Here is an 8,376-nt window from a genome sequence, read left to right as displayed (position 1 = left end):
ATTCCTTCCTCCACAATTTTTTGGAAGAGTTTGAGACGGATAGGTGTTAGCTCTTCTCTAAATGTTTGATAGAATTCACCTGTGAAACTGTCTGGTACTGGACTTTTGGTTGTTGGAAGATTTTTAATCACAGTTTCAATTTCGTGCCTGTGAGTGGTCTGTTCATATTTTCTATTTCTTCGTGGTTCAGTCTTGGAAGGTTATACCTGTCTAAGAATTTGTCCATTTTTTCCAGGTTGTCCATTTTATTGGCATAGAGTTGCTTGTAGTAGTCTCTTATGATGCTTTGTATTTCTGCAGTGTCTGTTGTAACTTCTCCTTTTTCATTTCTAATTTTATTGATTTGAGTCCTCTCCCTCTTTTTCTTGATGAAGCTGGCTTAAGGTTTACTAATTTTGTTTATCTCCTTAAAGAACCAGCTTTTAGTTTTATCGATCTTTGCTATTGTTTTCTTTGTTTGTATTTCATTTATTTCTGCTCTGATTTGTATGATTTCTTTCCTGCTACTAACTTTGGGTTTTCTTTGTTCTTCTTTCTCTAGGTCCTTTAGCTGTAAGGTTAGATTGTTTATTTGAGATTTTTATTGTTTCTTGAGGTAGGATTGTATTGCTATAAACTTCCCTCTTAGAACTGCTTTTGCTACATCCCATAGGTTTTGGATTGCTGTGCTTTCTTTGTTGTTTGTCTCTATGTATTTTTTTAATTTCCTCTTTGATTTCTTCAGTGATCTCTTGGTTATTTTGTAGCATATTGTTTAGCCTCCATGTGTTCGTGTCTTTTACAGTTTTTTTTTCCTGCAGTTGATTTCTAATCTCACAGCGTTGTAGTCAGAAAAGATGCTTGATACAATTTCAATTTTCTTAAATTTACCGAGGCTTGATTTGTGACCTAAGATGTGATCTATGTTGGCGAATGTTCTGTGCGCACTTGAGAAGAAAGTGTAATCTTCTGTTTGCAGATAGAATGTCCTATAAATATCAATTAAATCTATCTCGTCTATTGTGTCATTTAAAGCTTGTGTTTCCTTATTAATTTACTGTCAAATTCCTCTTTTATAGCTGTTACCATTTGCCTTATGTATTGAGGTGCTCCTACGTTGGATGCATACATGTTTATAATTGTTATATCTTCTTCTTTGATTGATCCCTTGATCATTATGTAGTGTCCTTCCTTGTCTCTTGTAACATTCTTTATTTTAAAGTCTATGTTATCTGATATAAGTATTGCTCCTCCAGCTTTCTTTTGATTTCCATTTGCATGTAATATCTTCTTCTATCCCCTCATTTTCAGTCTGTATGTGTCCGTAGGTCTGAAGTGGTTCTCTTGTAGTCAGCAAATATGTGGATCTTCTCTTGTGTTTCCCACTTAGAGAAGTTCGTTTAGCATTTGTTGTGGAGCTAATTTGGTGGTGCTGAACTCTCTTAGCTTTTGCTTCTCTGTAAAGCTTTTGATTTCTCTGTCAAATCTGAATGAGATCCTTGTTGGGTAGAGTAATCTTGGTTGTAGGTTCTTCCCTTTCATCACTTTAAATATATCATGCCACTCCCTTCTGGCTTGTAGAGTTTCTGCTGAGAAATCAGCTGTTAACCTTACAGGAGTTCCCTTGTATGTTCTTTGTCATTTTTCCTTTGTTGCTTTTAATAATTTTTCTTTGTCTTTAATTTTTGGGTACTATGTGTCTTGGCATGTTTCTCCTTGGGTTTGTCCTGCCTGGGAGTCTCTGAACTTCCTGGACTTGGGTGGCTATTTTCTTTCCCATGTTAGGGAAGTTTTTGACTATAATCTCTTCAAATATTTTCTCGGATCTTTTCTTTCTCTCTTCTTCTGGGACCCCTATAATGCGAATGTTGGTGCGTTTATAATGTTGTCTCAGAGATCTCTTAGGCTGTCTTCATTTCTTTTTATTCTTTTTTCTTTTTTCTGTTCCATGGCAGTGAATTCCACCATTCTGTCTTCCAGGTCACTTATCCATTCTTCTGCCTCATATATTCTGCTATTGATTCCTTCTAGTGTATTTTTGATTTCAGCTATTGTATTACTCATCTCTGTTTGTTTTTTAATTCTTCTAGGTGTTGGTTCTTTAATTCTTCTAGATCTTTGTTAAACATTTCTTGCACCTTCTTGATCTTTGGCTCCATTCTTTTTCCGAGGTCCTGGATCATCTTCACTATCATTATTCTGAATTCTTTTTCTAGAAGGTTGCCTATTTCCACTTCATTTAGTTGTTTTCTGGGGTTTTATCTTGTTCCTTCATCTGGTACATAGTCCTCTGCCTTTTCATTTTGTCTATCTTTCTGTGAATGTGGTTTTCGTTCCGTACGCCACAGGATTGTCATTCTTCTTGCTTCTGCTGTCTGCCCTCTGGTGGATGAGGCTATCTAAGAGGCTTGTGCGAGCTTCCTGATGGGAGGGACTGGTGGTGGGTAGAGCTGGATGTTGCTCTGGTGGGCAGAGCTCAGTATGACTTTAATCCACTTATCTGCTGATGGGTGGGGCTGAGTTCCGTCCCTGTTGGTTGTGTGGCCTGAGGCGACCCAGCACTGGAGACTAGCCGGCTCTTTGGTGGGGCTAATGGTGGTCTTTGGGAGGGCTCACACCAAGGAGTACTTCCCAGAACTTCTGCTGCCAGTGTCTTTGTCCCCACAGTGAGCCAAAGACACCCCCCACCTCTGCAGGAGACCCTCCAACACTAGCAGGTAGGTCTGGTTCAGTCTCCTATGGGGTCACTGCTCCTGCCACCTTGGTCCTGATGCACACACTACTTTGTGTGTGCCCTCCAAGAGTGGAGTCTCTGTTTCCCCCAGTCCTGTCAAAGTCCTGCAGTCAATTCCCACTAGCCTTCAAAGTCTGATTCTCTGGGAATTCCTCCTCCTGTTGCTGGACCCCCAGGTTGGGAAGCCTGACATGGGACTCAGAACCCTCACTCCAGTTGGTGGACTTCAGTGGTATAACTGTTCTCCTGTTTGTGAGTCACACACCCAGCGATTATGGGATTTAGTTTTATTGTGATTGCACCCCTCCTACCATCTCATTGTGGCTTTTTGTCTTTGGATGAGGGGTATCTTTTTTGGTGAGTTCCAGTGTCTTCCTGTCAATGATTGTTCAGCAGTTAGTTGTGATTCCGGTGTTCTCACAAGAGGGAGTGAGCGCACGTCCTTCTACTCCATCTTGAAGCAATCTCCAGATCGTTCTTATAGGCAAACTTGTAGGGCTGTTTTCTCTGGCTTCAAAAGAACAAATAAAACTGGAACTGGAAAAAGAAAAAGGAAGGTAGAGTGGGAATACAACCTGATGAGGAAGATGGTTAGAAAGAGGAAGGATTAGAACTTTCAGAGTTTCGGGGAGCAGAATGAAAGTTTCTCTGATTTTTTACCTATAGGTAACCTGTCATTCAACAGTCCTGAATACTTGTGGGTCCTCCTGGAGAAAGGGGTGAGGGAACTTGGATACCTTACATGAAGATGAGAAAAAACAAACAAAAAAACACCCTTACTGTAACCACAATAAAATTGGAATAAAATGAATGGGAAATTCCACTATAAATGAGGCAGAGGTAGAACCAATGTTAATTTTATTTCTTCCTTTCCTGTTAGCTATACCTATCGTATTTCTTTTATTTCTAACTACACTGGCTTCAACTTTCCAAAACAATGTGAAGTGAAAATGTAATAATAGTATAATGACAGCTATCCTTGTTATGTTTCTAACTTCCAATATTTCTCCATTAAATGCAATATTGGCTATTAGTCTAAGATACCCATTTTCACATTAAGAAATTAAACTTCTATTCCTAGATTTTTTAAGTGCTTTGTTTAGAAATGGACAGATTAATGAATCTCTTGGTGTTTTAACGGGATGAAAAAAGATTTTTTATTGGTGTTACTGGAATGATGCATCTAGTCAAATTCAGTTCCTATCATTTAATTAACCATGGTAATACTGAACAACACTAAAAAATATAGAGAAGTTGCTTTGCAGTATTATTTGACATTTTCCCATTCACATTTATAAATGATTCAGCTCCTCCCACTCCCCATAATATAATCTTTGTTAATTTTAGTACCAAGATTATCCAATCTCCCAAAAAATATGGCAGCATGATGTAGTTGTTAACAACACAGGCTATTCAGTTCACATTTTAGCTTCACCACTTACTGGCTGTGTGACCTTCAACAAGTCAAGTGACCAACAAAGATTAGGGTGATAGAACAGAATATAACTTCTACAAACCTTCATAAGGTACAAATGGTATAAATAACAAACAGTGAGAAGGGAAGAAAAAGCAAAGAAAAATCTGCTACTTTTTCATATTTTTATAGCTGGGTCAAAATATGTAATTGAAAGCAGATAAATATATCCATCTACCTATTCTTAGATTTATTAGTATACAGATAAACCCTAAGAAAGATAATATCACTAACTAATAGTAATGGAGGAAAGAATGCCGAAAGGAAGAAGAACGATTTAATTTAATCATTATTCAGAATATACTGTCTAAAGCAAGTCAACAAATATGGACAATTGGCTAAATCAAATACACCACCTGTTTTTGTAGATACAGTTTAGTGAAATACAGCCACACCCATTTATTCACATATTATCTATGGCTGCTTTTGTGCTATAACACCAGTGTCAAGTGGCCACTAGAGACCTTATGGGCTGCAAGGCCTAGAATATTTACTCTCACTTGTTACAGAAAGTGTTTGATGACCCATATTCTAAAGCAATAGAGTATTAAGTATGTCTGTGTATATATACGATTACAATGATAAAGATAGCCTCTATTAAAAACATTCAAATATTTCATATTATAAAAGAATCATTGACACACACAAAAGTTGCCTAGAAGGAATGACAATGTAACTGACAGCTGACTTCTCAATAGAAACAAAGTCAGAAAACAATGAGATATTTTCATACTAATGAAGAAAATAATTATTAACCAAGATTAGTTACCCTACTAGAATGTCAGTTGAGAATGAGACTGAAATAAAGACATTATTCTAATAGACAAAAACTAAGAGGGCTTACCACTAACCGATCTTCACTATACAATGTTGAAAAATGTGTACCTAGGAAAGCAGGAAAATGATACCAGAAAGAAAGTCAAAGACAAAAAAAAAAAAAACAATGGTCAACAAAGAAATTGGTAAACATGTGAGTAAATCTATATAAACATTGACTGTATAAAGCAATAATGATAATGTCTAATTTGGAGATAAAGTTAAAAGGCAGAACTGAAATTTTTGACACAAATGCATGCCAGATAAAAAAGTGATCAAAGAGTTAGGAAGCTTATGTATTGTTTAGTAGGCTGGTAGAGTTACTGAGGTTAACTTTAATTTTTAAAAATATTCACTTTAAACTTTAAAGGGTAATTACCAAAAGAAATTCCAAAATAGCAGAGAAGGAAAATAGGAAAAACATCTGAAATGCAATTGGAAAAAGGTAGGAAAAGAGAAAACCAGTAGCTTAGAAATCACAATGTATCAGAATCTTTGGTATACGGCTAAAAGACCACACAAAGAAAAAACTGAATACCTTACTTAGGTAAACCATTAACCAACTAATCTAGAAAAAAGTATAAAACATAAATACACAAAATAAAACAAAAGACTGAACTCACCCAAATTTGTAGAGGTAATTTTAAAAATCAAGAGATTACATTGTTTAGCTCTGCAAATAAAATATATATCATGGAGGAAATGGTTAATTTTTTTGCGGGGGGCCACACTGTGTGGCTTGCAGATCTTAGTTCCCCAGCCAGAGATCGAAGCCGGGGCCCTGCAGTGACAGCACCGAGTCCTAACCACTGGACCGCCAGGTAATTCCTGAAAAAGTTACTTTTTAAGATAAATATAAAATTGAGTTCAGGTGAAAATCTAAGTAGATAAATTAATATAGAAAAAATAGAGAAACACACCAGGCAGAAATGTTTTTTTTAGAATTATTCCACTAAATCTTTAAAGAACAAAAGAGAAAAATCACCTAGTAATTTTCAAAAATGCTTAAAAGGCATGTGTTAAAACTCAACATCCATTATTGATTAAAAAAATATGTTTTAGTAAGAGGAATAGATCATAATTTCATAAAACATATTTTTCTAAATCTAAAAGTCAACTTCATGCTTAAGTGAAAGCACTAAAAAGCATTTCCATTAATGTCAGGAACAGACAAAGAGGTCCACTTTCAGTGTTATTATTTTATGTTGTATTGGAGGTACTAGCCATTCTACTTAGGTAAGAGAAATAGAGTTACAAAAATTAGGAGCAAGTAAAATGATCATTATCTGAAGAAGGTATAATTCTGAACCTGGGAAGATGGAGGAGAAACAGTGGAGTAACTATTAAAAAAACAGTGAGAGTTTTGTAAGGTACCTGAGAAAGTTTTAGCCTTCATATACACCAACAATAACCAGTTAGGAGGTTAAAAATTAGTTACCATTTATAACATGAACAAAATCAAATACCTTATTTGGAAAAAAAAATCAAAGTCAAAAGACAAATGACAAAATGGAAATTCTTTGCAAATCATGGTAGGCACAGGGCTTATTTCACTAACATATGAAGAACTCCTACAAACCAGTAGCAAAAAGACTAAGAACCCCAAATAAATATGGTCAAAAAATAGGTCATAGAAAATGAAAATACAAATGGCTGTGCTAATTGTTCTCATTTTAAATTAATTACAGTAAACTTCAAATGAGCTTCTAATGCTGCCTAGTAATCATACTGTTTCTTATTTCAATTATTCTCATACTTTTTCTCCAGCATTAATTCATACTTTCTCCTCTATAATCAAACATTACCTTCTCTCCCATTCTCATTCTCCACTGCTACCATCCAAGTTCAAGCCATTCTATCTCTTACCTGGATTATTCTAATAGCCTCCTAACTGGCAGCTTCAGGTATTCAACTATATGAGTCATTGATATGCTGAAAAAACTTGTATATATCCATGATTAGTTATTCAATAATAATATTTATTCAAATATTTATAGAATATGTATTTTAAAAGCAAATATTTAACTGTGCACTACCATGCACTTCTATGAATGTCACAGAAGAAAAACCAAGCAAAGAGGAAGGAATAATCAGTTGGTTTCTAAGGGAAATCAGAGAAGCTCTCCCTAATAAGCTGACATTTGAAAAAAGACCTGCAAAACCGAGGGAGGGAGGTTTGCAGATATCAAAGTGGAGAATATAAATTCAAGCACTAAAGTAAGAAAATTCTAAGCATTTAGTAATGCAATTATAGAACTCACTAAAGTAAGAAAATTCTAAGCATTGATAAGGCAATTATGGCATTACAGGCCTTAAAATTTGATAGGGTTTGCAAACCTCTCCTTTATCACAGGTGGTACCTATGATTAAAAAAACAAAAGCAAAAATCAGAACTAGTTCACACCTATTTTAGATCTGAGTTAAATTGGTTGTTGTTGGTATATGTGAAGACTATGAACTCCCGTCCATAATAGAGAGAGCTAAGCTAGCTAAACACTGAATATTCATACCATGTTTAGTTTAAAAATAAACACAAATAATCCTCCTCCATTCATTGACCCTCTAAGTTTTGGCTGTCTTTACTGAATTCAATTATATCCTGAAAACAGCATGGAGAATGATTTTCTTTCAAAACAAGTTTCCCCTTGAGGAGAAACACATGTTCAAAGTACAAACAACATTCCAGTATTCAACTTAAGGCTACTTAATTTCTGCACGATGATGTCATACTTAGACTACTGAACTTGCTCCTGTTCATATCATTTCTTCTACAGTTCCATATTTTAGGCCCATCCATGGAAGCAGACCCATCATTTTATACAACTAGAGAACAACAATAAGAACATGTTTGAAACACAAATACCTCCCATGTTACAAAAAAACTCTAAGAGTAATCAAAATTAATATTCCAAGACAATTTTTTAAAATAAAACTTAGACACTGATTTTAAAATTTGTTTCTAAAGAAAAGACAAAAGACTTTCCAAGAAAATTCTGAGAAAAACAATTATGAGTAAACAGGGCTACTGGGTGTTTAAGGAAAATACAAAGCTATAATAATTTAAAATGTAATATCTGATCAGAGAAACAGATAAGCAGAAAAGAGAGAGAGCCTAGGAACAATGCTGTGCTTATATGGTGACATTTCAAATCAGTGGAGAAGGGATGACCCAACTACTCAAAAATAGCATTAAAACCATATTCATTTCAGAAAAACTAGAATAGTTAGATCCCAACAACATATCATATACTTCTTAGAATAATTCTTAGCTGCAGTAACAGATAACACCCTAAATCTCAGTGACATAACCAAATACTTATTTCTTACTCATGTGAAGTTCAACAGGTGGCTGGGTAGGGTGGTGGGGATCTGT

At 35.2% G+C, this 8,376-nt stretch overlaps 1 long non-coding RNA gene across 1 annotated transcript; it reads right to left on the bottom strand.

The window, feature by feature from the left end:
* Nucleotides 1-1,351: 1,351 nt before the first annotated feature.
* Nucleotides 1,352-7,721, bottom strand: LOC114486753 (uncharacterized). Its single transcript, XR_003681018.2, has 3 exons — nucleotides 5,383-7,721; nucleotides 5,032-5,072; nucleotides 1,352-3,450 (listed from the first exon to the last, which is right to left on the bottom strand). It is a non-coding gene; the product is annotated as an uncharacterized lncRNA (long non-coding RNA).
* Nucleotides 7,722-8,376: the final 655 nt, after the last annotated feature.

The sequence above is a fragment of the Physeter macrocephalus genome, chromosome 8, assembly GCF_002837175.3.
Source record: "Physeter macrocephalus isolate SW-GA chromosome 8, ASM283717v5, whole genome shotgun sequence".
Classification (NCBI taxonomy): domain Eukaryota; kingdom Metazoa; phylum Chordata; class Mammalia; order Artiodactyla; family Physeteridae; genus Physeter; species Physeter macrocephalus.
Note: the sequence above shows the minus strand (reverse complement) of the source record. Positions and strands in the feature narration are given on the sequence as shown.